Below are 12,714 nucleotides of genomic sequence, written 5' to 3'. Positions count from 1 at the left end.
TCCTCATCTCTCTGGGCTGGTGAAACTGAGCCAGACCCTTTGGTCCTGCCCACCTCCCTATGTCCTCAGCTTCTCTTTTGTCTGTGGAAAAACTTGAGCCAAAGAGTAAGTCTAATCTAATCATAGAAGTGAGAACATGCAGACACAAAAGAAAAGAGTCAAAGGAGACCAAATAATAGTAATTTAGTCATTAAGCATAGTCAAGGACATTTAGTTCCTCCTCAAGGGTGGCAGAGAATATTCTGAGCCATATCCTGTGAGCTATCTTAAAGGCACTGAACCCCCAACAGGTTAGCTACATGATGACCAAACTACATGATTATATTAACTGCCACAGTTCCACTTCTAAGAACTGGCCTCAAGGAAATATGAACAAATGGTCCCTGGAACTGAAGATTAACTGTACTCAAAACCATCAAGATGATGCTGATCAGACCAATTTTAAGATGACTGTCAAGAGCTGACAGTGCTGTCTACATATAACCCCCTCCCTCCACCTATCAAAGCTCTAGCCCACTGATTGTCACTGGGAAGAAGTCAACCTTTGGACAGGAGTCCATCCATTGCCACCCTCCCCTCTGGTTGCCAGCATCCAAAATAAAGCAAACTTTCCTTTCCACCAACTGGGCCTCTTTAATGACTTTTGGGAGGTGAGCAACTAGACTTCACTTTTGATTACACTAGGACAGCTTATATTACTGTCCTGGAAATGGGTATCTCTGTCTAATGGTGCCAAAGGGAAGACCATATCTGAATTGGTGTAGGTGACCGTAAAACTGCTAGGCTGTTGTATCCTATAACAGCCTATCAGGAGGTAAGTCCCCGAAATGTCAAATTCTAACTAAGCAGTATATATGTATATAGTTTTACTGTGGAGAAGGCAATGGCACCCCACTCCAGTACTCTTGCCTGGAAAATCCCATGGACGGAGGAGCCTGGTGGGCTGCAGTCCATGATGTCGCTAAGAGTCGGACATGACTGAGTGACTTCACTTTCACTTTTCACTTTCATGCATTGGAGAAGGAAATGGCAACCCACTCCAGTGTTCTTGCCTGGAGAATCCCAGGGACGGGGCAGCCTGGTGGGCTGCCATCTATGGGGTCGCACAGAGTCAGACACGACTGAGGTGACTTAGCAGCAGCAGCAGCAGCAGTTTTACTGTTAACAACTTTAAGCACTTATGCCTCGGCTTAAGATTTCATTGCAAAATGATTTCAATTTTTTAACTTTGCAAAACACCACATTAGCTATTTTGTGAGAATTGTTAGACTTACAGCTTTAATAGATCACCTAGCTCTAATAGATACTAGAAGGGTCTCTAACTTCTTTGTTCATTGTTTCACACAACTAAAACATTCTAGAATGTATTGACTTAACTTGTATTTTACTAATAAGTTCAAACTCTAAACATTACCTCACTATTCTTCACTGTTTTTCATGACAGTGATATTATTAGCTTTCTTTTTCAGCCGGGAAAACTAAGATGGAGACTGACTCAGCTGGAAACAGACCAAGTGTCATACTCAGAAAGAGACCCAATTTGTACTAATGTTAGAACTGACAGATTCTTTGAAGGCAGGAAATATGCCATTTTCCTTAGAGAGTCTCCACATTTCCTTGCACTGTGCTCTGAATATGATTGACTTGAGGCAAGCATCAGATAACATCATAGTCTTGGAGCAGAGTAAATAATATTTACCTGGACACTCATGATAAATGATGGCAAATGAATTGCTTAGTTGAATTTCTGTAAAAGTCACAAATACCAACCAAATAAGAACTATAACTAAACAAATAATTTAAACTGTCTATGCTGCTCTGATTTAACATAAAAGCTCACAAAAATTTATTAAGCCACTGGTACAAAAACATAATATAAACCTCTGGAAAAAAATATAGAGTTGAGGAATGCCAAGACATTTCCTAGTGTTTTTAAGCATTCCAAGGTGACTGTTCAATTAATATTTGATCACTCACTTAAATAAGTGATTTAAAATAAATAATCATTTGATCATTATTTAAATGTTTATTGAAAGGTTTTGTCACTGATTAATTTATGTCATTACTCAATCACTCATACACAGATTTTTAGAATTTGTCAGGTGCTAGGTTCATGCTTCTCTCAAAGATTTTATGTTTGAGTCCAGCTCCAATAAGACAACTTGTGTAATAGTAGTAAAGAAAATCTGAGATTCTATGCAACAGTTTTCTATACTCAACCAGTACTCAACTCTAAACTGTCCTTCAGCCCTTTATGTAATACTGTGTGTCAGACACTTGACCAGGCACTTGTAATATAGCCATGAAATATGTATATATATGAGAGTCTCTGCCTCTTCCACGAAGCTCACATTTTCATGGGGGTGGGGAATAAAATAAGTAACAAACAAAGGCTTGTATAATGTCAGATGGTGACAAGAATTATGAGGAGAAAATAAAGTAGGATAGGGATCAAAGAGTAACAAGTGTGGTCGTTTAGAAAGAATGATGAGTTAAGTCCTTTCTGTGGAGATGGTGTCATAACAGAGATCAGAATTAAGTGAGTGATCTTAGTGTGAGCACCTGGGAAAGGAATCTTCCAGACAGAGAAAAGAGCAAGTGCAAAGGCCCTGAGACAGGAGCATTGCTGACTTGGTAGAGGAGCAGCAAAAAGGCTGGCGCAGCACAATGGAAAAGCGATGGGAAATGAAGTCAGAGACGCAGCCAAAACTGAAGGAATGTAGCTCTTCGTAAACCATGGAGATGATTCTAGACTTTTCCCCTAAATCATGCTGAGATGTCACTAACAATTTTATTTGGAAGGTAACCTGGACTCATGGGAGATGGCTAGGATGGGCCGGAGACAAACCAGGGACCACTTATTCAGTTGTTGAGTCATCTATGGAGATATGATGGTGACAGTGTTGAAGCAGAGATGTGAGAATTGGTTGAATTTGGAATATATCATCATCATCATTAGAAATGATGACAAAATAGTTATGGTATCTGTGTTTCTGAAGATGAATTTAAGTTACTTTTTGGAACATAATAAACACATTCTCAAAAGAAAAAAAAAAGTTACTTTTTGTCAAAAGGTAGAAAACTTATCAGCCTCACTGCTTAAGTGCAGCAGAAACCACAGCATATAATCTATATAGAGAGCTTATATAAAGGAGCACATTTCAACAGGGAGACAGAAAAACCTTTTTTCAGGTTTACCGAGTAGCAAAGCTGGGTTTCCCAGGTGGCTCAGTGGTAAAGAATTGGATCCCTGTGTAAAGAAGATGCCTGCTAGAAGGAAATGGCAACCCACTGCAGTATTCTGCCTGGGACATCCTACGGACAGAGGAGTGTGGCAGGCTACAGTACATGGGGTCGCAAAAGAGTCAGACATGTCTTAGCAACACAACAACAAGCTAGCTATCATCGACAGAGCAAAGTGAGAAGTTTTTTCACTGGTTTTTCCACTAATAAAGACTTCACAAATCTGTTAGTCAATGATCTTAGCTGCAACCAAGAGAAAGCTATTCTGATTCATTTAAGCAGAAAAAGTACTTGCTGAAAATATACTGGGCTTGCCACAGAATTTTGCTAAGTGTGGAGAAACAGACTTTTGGAGAAGCACAGGAAATCAGTCAGTAGCAAGAAGCCCAGCCTGAATCCCGTCAGAGCTGGTCTAGTGAAGACACCGCGGCCGCCGCCAGGGGTCGCTAGGTGCTACAGGGCACACTGCCGCGGCCAGCGCCTGGGGGACGCGCCCCGGGCCCGGGATGCTGCCCCTGGAACTGCTGCCGGAGCTGCGCTTGGAAACCACTGCTGCGGCCACTCACAATCTCCACACCCGCTTCTACTGCAGTCTTTGTATCTGCTCCTGTCAATCACTAGCTCCTGTCTGAATGGCTACAGTGTTTGATTGGCTGATCTTTAGGCAACTGTGGGGCGTCCCAGGCGGCGCAGTGGTAAAGAATCTTCCTTCCGCAGCACGTGTACTAAAATTGGAACGATACAGAGATTAGCATGGCCCCTGTGCAAGGATGACACGCAAATTCTGAAGCGTTCCCCACCCCCCCCCCGCCATCCCCCAGGGGTGGGCGGGGGCCGGGGAGGTGGGGGAGGGAGTGGAGCTTCCCGCATAGCTCAGGTGGTAAAGAAATCAGCCTGCAAGGCGGGAGACCCTGGTTTGATTCCTGGGTTGGGAAGATCTGCTGGAGAAGGGATAGGCTACCCACTCCAGTATTCTCGGGCTTCCCTGGTGGCTCAGCTGGTAAAGAATCCGCCTACAATGTGAGAGACTTAGGTTCGATCCCTGGGTTGGGAAGATCCCCTGGAGAAGGGAAAGGCTACCCACTCCAGTGTACTGGCCTGGAGAATCCCACAGACTGTGCCTATGGGGTCCCAAATAGTTGGGCACGACTGAGTGGCTTTTGCTTTTACTTGCCAATGCAGGAGACGCAAGAGACATGGGTTCAATCCCTGATTCAGGAAGATACCGTGGGAGTAGGAAAAGGCAAACTGCTCCAGTATTCTTGCCTGAAAAATTCCACGGACAGAGGAGCCTGGTGGGTTAGAGTCCATGGGGCCTCAAAGGGCTGGATATGACTGAGTGGCTGAGGACACATACACACGGGTGAACTATACATACTCTGCTTCAAGAATCTGGAATAATGTGCATCTTGTCAGTTAGCTTTCTAAAATGGGAATCAGGCCTTCCATAAAGACCAAAAATTGTACACACAGCCTAAGGATTCACACAATATAGGAAGTAGGAAATTCACACAGCACGGGAAAGGAGACCAGATACTAGGAAGACAGAAATAAGGAAACAAAATCTATTGCAAGAAATGGCAAATACAGAAGCCAAGACCAAAAATTGTCTGCAATAAGTAGTGTCTTATTCCAGAACATTCGATTCCAGTGCAAACCTACTAGAGAAATGGTGACAGGGGCTACACACACACACACACACACAGATAAGGAGAACCTAAAAGAAAACAAACTCAGAATGAAAACAATTCCTTTAACTGAGGGTTTTCATCAATTCCTTAAGGAGAAATCAGACATTTGTATATGAATCCCTTCATCTTTTAAAACCCAGTCCAGGGCTGGCTTGTGCACAATACATAAACCTTCACTTCACCTGCTGAGCCAGTGCAGACACTGGTAATCAAGAATCTGGTTTTTTTCAGACTTTGGGACACAGCGGGAGAAGGAGAGGTTGGGATGATTTGAGAGAATATCATTAAAACATATACTTTACCATATGTAAAACAGTCAGGGAGAGTTTTATGTATGACACGGGAAACCACAAAGTCGGTGCTCTGTGACAACCTGGAAGGATAGTGTGGGGAGGGGTGTGGGAGAGGGATTCAGGAGGGAAGGGACGTATGTATGCCTGGCCAATTCATGTTGATGTATGGCAGAGGCCATCACAATGTTGTACCTATGCTTCAATTAAAATTAATTGATTAATTATTTTAAAAAAGAATCAGTTCTTCCATGTTCAACCCAAACTTGACTTCAGGTTTCTTCTCACCACAATGCTACCAATTGCTGCCAACTGCTAATGAGTTGGTTTAAATTCATTTTCCTATGTCAAAGTATCTATTAAGGAAAATGCCTATTTTTCCCCAAGAAAGATTTGATGTCATAGATATACAGGAAGGGGGGGGGGGACCCCAGATAATTACTACCATTAAAATTCTTACTGCTTTCAGCAGTGTGCAGAAGGAGCTATGTAGCAGTCTTTAGACAATTTTATTTAACAAGACTTCTTTCTTTCCTTGTTGAAGAGATTCTGCTATTTTTTACATTAGCAAATGCCTCATTGTATTATATTTTTAAAAATCATAGTACTTTCTCAAACACAAGATCAGGAAGTCTTTTTGTTTTGGCTGTTCTGGGTCTTCACTGCAGCCCACATGCTCAGTGGACATGGAACGTGAACTTAGCTGCCCTGAGACATGTCCAATCTTAGTTGCCAGATGAGGGATCAAAACTGTATACTCTGAGTTGGAAGGCATATTCTTAACCACTGGACCACGAGGGAAGTACCAGGAAGTCTTACACTTCTTAATGTCTGTCTGTAGGGAATAGCTCCATACAGTGTCCTGCGTTTATCTATATGATATAGATATAGACTAAACAAATATGTGTATAGGTATTAATATCCTTTTAAAAGTTCACATTTTGCTATTTATCAACTATTAACTTTCCTTTTACTCCATCTGTTTTGATAATTACTCATTGTAAGAGATGGGCATTAGGTGAAAAATCTTTTCCCACAGATAAAATTTTACAAGCTGCTACCACCTCAAGATAACATGGGATGAATCTCTTTGAGTAAGATCTCCAAAAGCCAAATGCAGTGACAGGTTGATAGAGTGCAACGTTTGTATTACCCACAAAAGGCAAAGTCTGAACGTGTTGATAGAGTGTCAGAGTAGATTTAATGATCACTATGAAAAGTTGCTGGGGAATTAAAAGGGGAAGCTTTTTATAACAGATCACTAGAATGTTCATGTTACCAACATGAAGGCAAGGTTCTTTGTTAACCAAGCAGTTTTCCTAGGTCGTTTATTCACTTGAACATGGTAATCTTAAAACATAAATTGAGTAATAAAAATTTCAGCATTTTTTCAAACTCATTGATTGAGAACATGAGAACTTGTTCTTCTCTTTTTTAATAGTGTATAAACCATGGTCACGAGATGGTTGCCACCCCTTCATTCATGTCATCTGCACTAAGGGAAAGAGTAACGGGAAATCGTGATGGGAAAAATGTGCACACAAGATTAGTCTGGTCAATATTTTATTAGGTGAGGAAAGTTTTCTATACCTCCCACCTGGTACCATATTTCCACATTATTAACCATAACTATGGTACATGGCTATGTTACATGGCTTCAAGGACAGCTAGACTAAGAAATTGAGGTTTTAGTTGAAACACTGCTACCCAAAAATAAATTAAAGGAGAACAGGAGAACTTTAAAAGAAAGCTTACCGTGAACACAAACAAGATACAGAACAATTACAACATCCCAGAGAATTCCCTTCTGCTGACCCTTTATAGTCAGACCCTCCCCTATCCCTAACTTCTGGTACCCACCTTTTTTTTAGAGTACCATGTCAATGGAATTATACTGTATGTGATCTACTTATATTGATTCATTCACTTAACACGATATCTTTGAGCTCTACCCATGTTGTTGCATATATTAATAGCTTTTATGACTGAGTACTATTCCATTGTATGGATTAAGGACAGTTTATCAATTAAGGAGATGAAGCAAAACTACCCTCATGTTGCGGGCCCTGTTCACTGTATTGAGCTGAGTGTTATGTACTTCCTACAATAATTTTTAAATGGGAAATGATAAGGAAATGGATCATGTTTTGTTTCTTCATTCATCAATATTCATAAAATTAAGTAAATTATTTAAATTTGTCTGATTAAAAAAGCAAAGAAAGCTTTTGCCTATTATAGCTAATATATAAATGGATAATCTCATCAATAAATGGCATAGTAATAAAATATATTTTTGCCTTTATCCAATCAATTAGCTATTTGGATCAGTTTTTAATTAAAAATAATGTACTTAATAGATAAATGAACAAAGAAGCAAGGAACACAGATTTAAGTGGGGACCATTATAAAAATTTAGACCTAGAGATAATCATTATCCTGAAACAATATTGATATATGATTAATGACAAAACTCCTATTTTCATTCCACCCAATGGCATTCAAGATTGTATAAAGGTGTTTTAAAGTAAATTGGCCTAGATTGGTTTTCTTCACTTGAAAATTTAAAAATGCTAAAATATTCATATTTAAAAGGCTTTTTTTTTGCTTCTTAAAATCATTATCAGCTTTATTAGATAAAATTGAAAAAATTTGACTGCACATATATAATATTTTGGACTTCCCTGGTGGCTCAAGAAAAGCACATAGGATAGTGGAAGATATAAGCATATAATTCATAATGCATAGTGTATACAATTCATGGGCTTCTCCGGTGGGTCAGCAACAAAGAAGTCACCTACAATGCAGGAGATGTGGCCTGTAATTCAGGAGTTTGATCCCTGGATCAGGAAGATCCCCTGGAGAAGAAAATGGCAACCCACTCCAGTATTGCTGCTGCTGCTGCTAAGTCGCTTCAGTTGTGTCCGACTCTGTGCGACCCCATGGACTGCAGCCTACTAGGCTCCTCTGTCCATGGGATTTGCCAGGCAAGAGTACTGGAGTGGGTTGCCATTGCCTTCTCCGCACTCCAGTATTCTTGCCTGGAAAATCCCATGGACAGAGGAGGCTGGCAGGCTATAGTCTGTGGTGTTGCAAGAGTCGGTATAAGACTTGGAAACTAAACAACAAAAACAACAAATACAATATATTACATACATACAAAATACTGCACGTATTTTAAATATATAAGTTGGTAAGTAGAGATGATTATATACACCCATGAAACCATTATCATTATCAAGATAATGAACAAATCCATCAACTCAATTTTTCTCATGTCCTTTATGTAAAACTTCCCCTTGCCACTTCCCTCTCCCATGCTTCAGCAAGGACTGATCTGCTACATATTATTTCACTATATATTATTTTTTGTGTTCTAGAAATATATAAATAAATAAACCAAATAGGGTATAGTCCTGTTAGGGGTTGTGACTTCTTCTGCTTGTCATAATTGAGATTCGTCTGTGCTGCTAGGTTTATAGTTTATGCCTTCTTGCTGCTGAGGAGTTTTATGTTATATAAATATGCAATGACTTCCTTATCATTCACTTCTTTCTCTCTCTCTCTTTTCATCTCTATTAGGTATAACTGACAACAAATTCTTCATCACATATGACTTTCTTTCCAGATCTTTAAATATCCTCATATCACTTACTCATATCAATTTGTGAATCTTAGTTAAAGCACTTTGGTTTTAAGTAATAACTTAAGTGACACAAATTTACACCAAAAGGAAAATTAATTATTAAGACATGGACTTTAAAATGTAACCCATAGGCGGAAGAATGAAGCTTGCTTTCGCAAAGAAATGTAATCGGAAATTGGAAAACTACCAAAAAGCAAGGTAGCTTTACTCTCATTCTTCTTCTTTCCTAGCATATCAAATTTCTCTGATTTGCTTCGGAAATACTTGGCCATGATTTCCTTAATTCCTGAATATACCTATCCTCAGTTCAGGCAATATTCAGAGACTAATTTGTATTTCTTAACACCAATTCCAAATCTCCATTGTCATGAACTGACAGAATCACCTTGAATCAGATATCCTAGTAAAAATAACTGGTCAAAAGAAAAAATTACAGAAAGGAGGTATGGCTTCTTAGGTTTGCCTGTAGGTTCTACTTGTTCAAATGACTCAAATATGAGGTTATTGCTTAGATTAAGTTGCACAGTCCTTGAGCGCAGAAACACTCAGTTTGGAATACTCAAATAGGATGAGGACATAGAAACTGCACAATAACTCCTTGTTGAATAAATAAACATTAACAACTAGCATTATTGAGAACCAATATGTACTAGGTATAGTGCTAAATACATTATGTAAAATGATTTAGTTATTTCTAGCAACAATCCTGTGAACAATGCACTCAAGTTATTTACATCTTACAGATGCAGAAACTGAGTCTCAGAGAAAAAGTAACTCCCAAAGCTTTTACTTGTACTAAGAGATGAATTTGAATCCAAGGATCTGACTCCAAAATATGATTATCCAATAAACAAAACATTCTGCACCAAGTGATTCCAGGTCTCACAGGAATCACGAGCACCTCAACTTAGTGGGCTTTCTATCACACTGCCTCTTCAGTATCATTTGTATCAGTATTAGTAGTCTTGGTTAAAGTACAGCTATTTTTTTTTTTTTGGTTAAAAATGAACCAAATGAGAAAAAAGAAGCATTCGTGAGAATATATACCTACAGTTACTTATATAGTGCTTGACAGACTGTCTTTCTCTGGTGAAATAAATTTTATAAGGTATACCATGATGCTTTTTATGGCATGAAGAAAAGCTTTTGTTTGGAAGGTGCTTTTTTATAGTTGTTTTAAATTGACCAGTTCTTATAGAGACTTAACAGATGAAATCCTCTCAACATTTCTTATTATTCCTGTAAAAAGTTGGCAATGTCAACCATCAAACCATCTTGCAACGGATGTAAGAATCACAGGAGGGTGTTAGTGAGTCTAGGAGTTGTGATTGGATGGAAGGCCTGTGTCTGAAATTGTCTCAGCATAAGACTCCATAGGATTGAAAAAGCAATAAGCCTTATGGGGAAGATGCTTTTGTGGAGTCTGAATGCTACCTGAAGGGAGTGAATGTAAATTACCAGGTTACCAAAGCAGTCTAAATTGTCTGATGAGAAGCATATTGTATACAACATCAACACTGCTCTTTGTTCCTTTAGAAGAACTTTTTAAAAATGTGCTTCTCAAAAGATAAAAGGAAACAGGAGAGGGAGATGAGAAGAATCAGCAGGAGTCACAAAATTTTTCAAGAGCCTACTGAGTTTAAATGTGTCAGATGGAATATGAATTAGATAAATATCTTATTATTCTATAGTAAATTAGAATACAGAGGATGAGATGGTTGGATGACATCACCGACTCGACGGACATGAGTTTGAATAAGCTCTGGGAGTTGATGATGGACAGGGAAGCCTGGTGTGCTACAGTCCATGGGGTTGCAAAGAGTCAGACATGACTGAGTGACTGAACTGAACTGAAATGAAATTAGAATACAAAGCATTATATACTTTCGTGCTGAATATTTGAGGCAGCATGTACTCTTGTAACCTAGTAAGTTGTATGAATATAAGATAAATTCAAATACATAGCGGTAGTCTATTGGTAATGTTGCTCTATTTCCTAATTTATTTTATTCGCTTGCACATTCTTCTGTCCTGACAATTTGAAAGGATTAAAAATACATACAATTTCCTTGCTGGACTCATAGGGACAATAAGACAAGACTGGGATTTAACATAAATCATGAAATGAAATATTGACCTAAAGAAGCTGTAAATAGTTACTTGCCATTATGAAATATGCTTTTTCTTCTGAACAATTGTAATCTTTGGCTTGGCATGGAAAAGTCTTATATCTACCTGTACCTCTAGAACTTAGTGTAGTACCAGGCCTTAGTAGGTGTCCTGGTCATGTTCATAGTTGCTGTTGCGTAACTGTGGGGGTACTGATGATCCAGAATCTGCAGTCTCCATGACATTTAGATACAGTCATTTGCTCATTCCACAGAAATAAATTATGCAGGGCTAATGCTCAAATTAACTTCAGTGTACGTGCCTGCATGCTAAGTCGCTTTAGTCATGTCCAACTCTTTGCAGCCTCATGGACTGCAGCCTGCCAAGCTCCACTATCCATGGGATTCTCCAGGCAAGAATACTGGAGTGGGTTGCCATGCCCTCCTCCAGGGGATCATCCTGACCCAGGGATCAAAGCCACATCTCCTCCAGCTCCTGCATTGCAGGCAGATTCTTTACTGCTGAGCCAATGGGGAAACACAAGTTGGGTGTAAGACTTGTTAAGTAAAAAAAAGTATTCATGATACGTGAAGAGGGTAAGGAGAACTCAAGGGGCTGTATCATGATGGGTATAGGAATCTTGCAATGTGGTCTTGTAGTGGGAGAAAGAGATTGAGTTCAATTTCTATTATAGCAAGGACAGTCAGGAATTGATAGCCAAGGAGCAAGGTGGAGGTCAGTGGATAAAGAATTACTAAGAGGAAACATAAGGAGTATGGGGTGGTTCTGGCTAATTTGTTTCTGGCTAATTTCACCCAACAAGATTCTTGTTGAAAGCAAGCCAGAGTGATCAGACACCACCACCTGAGATAGTAAAGGATAAGGAACCTGATCATATATCAAAAGTGATCAGATATGGAGGATGGGGGATATTGGTTAAACTGACTTGTAGGACACTTGCTAAAACTGAACAGTACAGAGAACACCAAGTCAAAATTCAAGCCTAGTTGAAAAAGAGTTCATGGGAGCCTGAGAAAAGTTTGGTCAAGGAAAAAATGTTGTCAGATTCAATAAATGAATATTTATCAACTTTACCCATGTTGAAACAAAAGAAGATGGATTTTATCATTTTGAAAAGCTTATAAAACATACATTTCTCAGTTAGGGGATTATCCCACACCACGAATCTATGCTGTAACATTCAGATCTTTACTACATGATAAATTTTAAATTCTAAGAAAGAAAAAGAGCACATGGGTATTTCATTCAAAGTTTTGCTATAAAAATGAAAAAAATAGAAAGCTCAAGATGGAGAGTGAGTAAAATTTTTAAATTTTAATCAGGAAACACTCAAGGCTTATACTGAAAATATTTCTCACCACACAAATTACTTAAAGCTTATCTCCTAGGCCTGAACTTTTTGAGTTATCTTTAACTTTTCTCTTCCCTTTTCATATTTAATCATTGAATAGTGATGCTTCTCTTTGAAATAGCATCTTAGGTTATCACTTCCTCTTCACACCCAACGTCACTTAATAGTTCAGAATTTTATTTCCACAAAAGCCTGATTAATAAAATATCTTCCATTGTGGTCTCCTTGACTTCTCCAAGAATTCACTTAAAGAAAAAATAGAATCATTTGGAATTCTACTATGTTTAATTTTTTAAAAATTACTTACCCATGAATTTTCTTTCATTAAAAAATCCCTATAATTATTTCTATTGTTGTATTTCTATA

At 38.7% G+C, this 12,714-nt stretch overlaps 1 pseudogene; it reads left to right on the top strand.

Annotated features, from left to right (window-relative positions):
- The first annotated feature begins 3,948 nt into the window (after nucleotides 1-3,948).
- Nucleotides 3,949-4,047, top strand: LOC122437477 (annotated as a pseudogene).
- Nucleotides 4,048-12,714: the final 8,667 nt, after the last annotated feature.

Source organism: Cervus canadensis, chromosome 2 (assembly GCF_019320065.1).
Source record: "Cervus canadensis isolate Bull #8, Minnesota chromosome 2, ASM1932006v1, whole genome shotgun sequence".
Lineage (NCBI taxonomy): Eukaryota > Metazoa > Chordata > Mammalia > Artiodactyla > Cervidae > Cervus > Cervus canadensis.
Note: the sequence above shows the minus strand (reverse complement) of the source record. Positions and strands in the feature narration are given on the sequence as shown.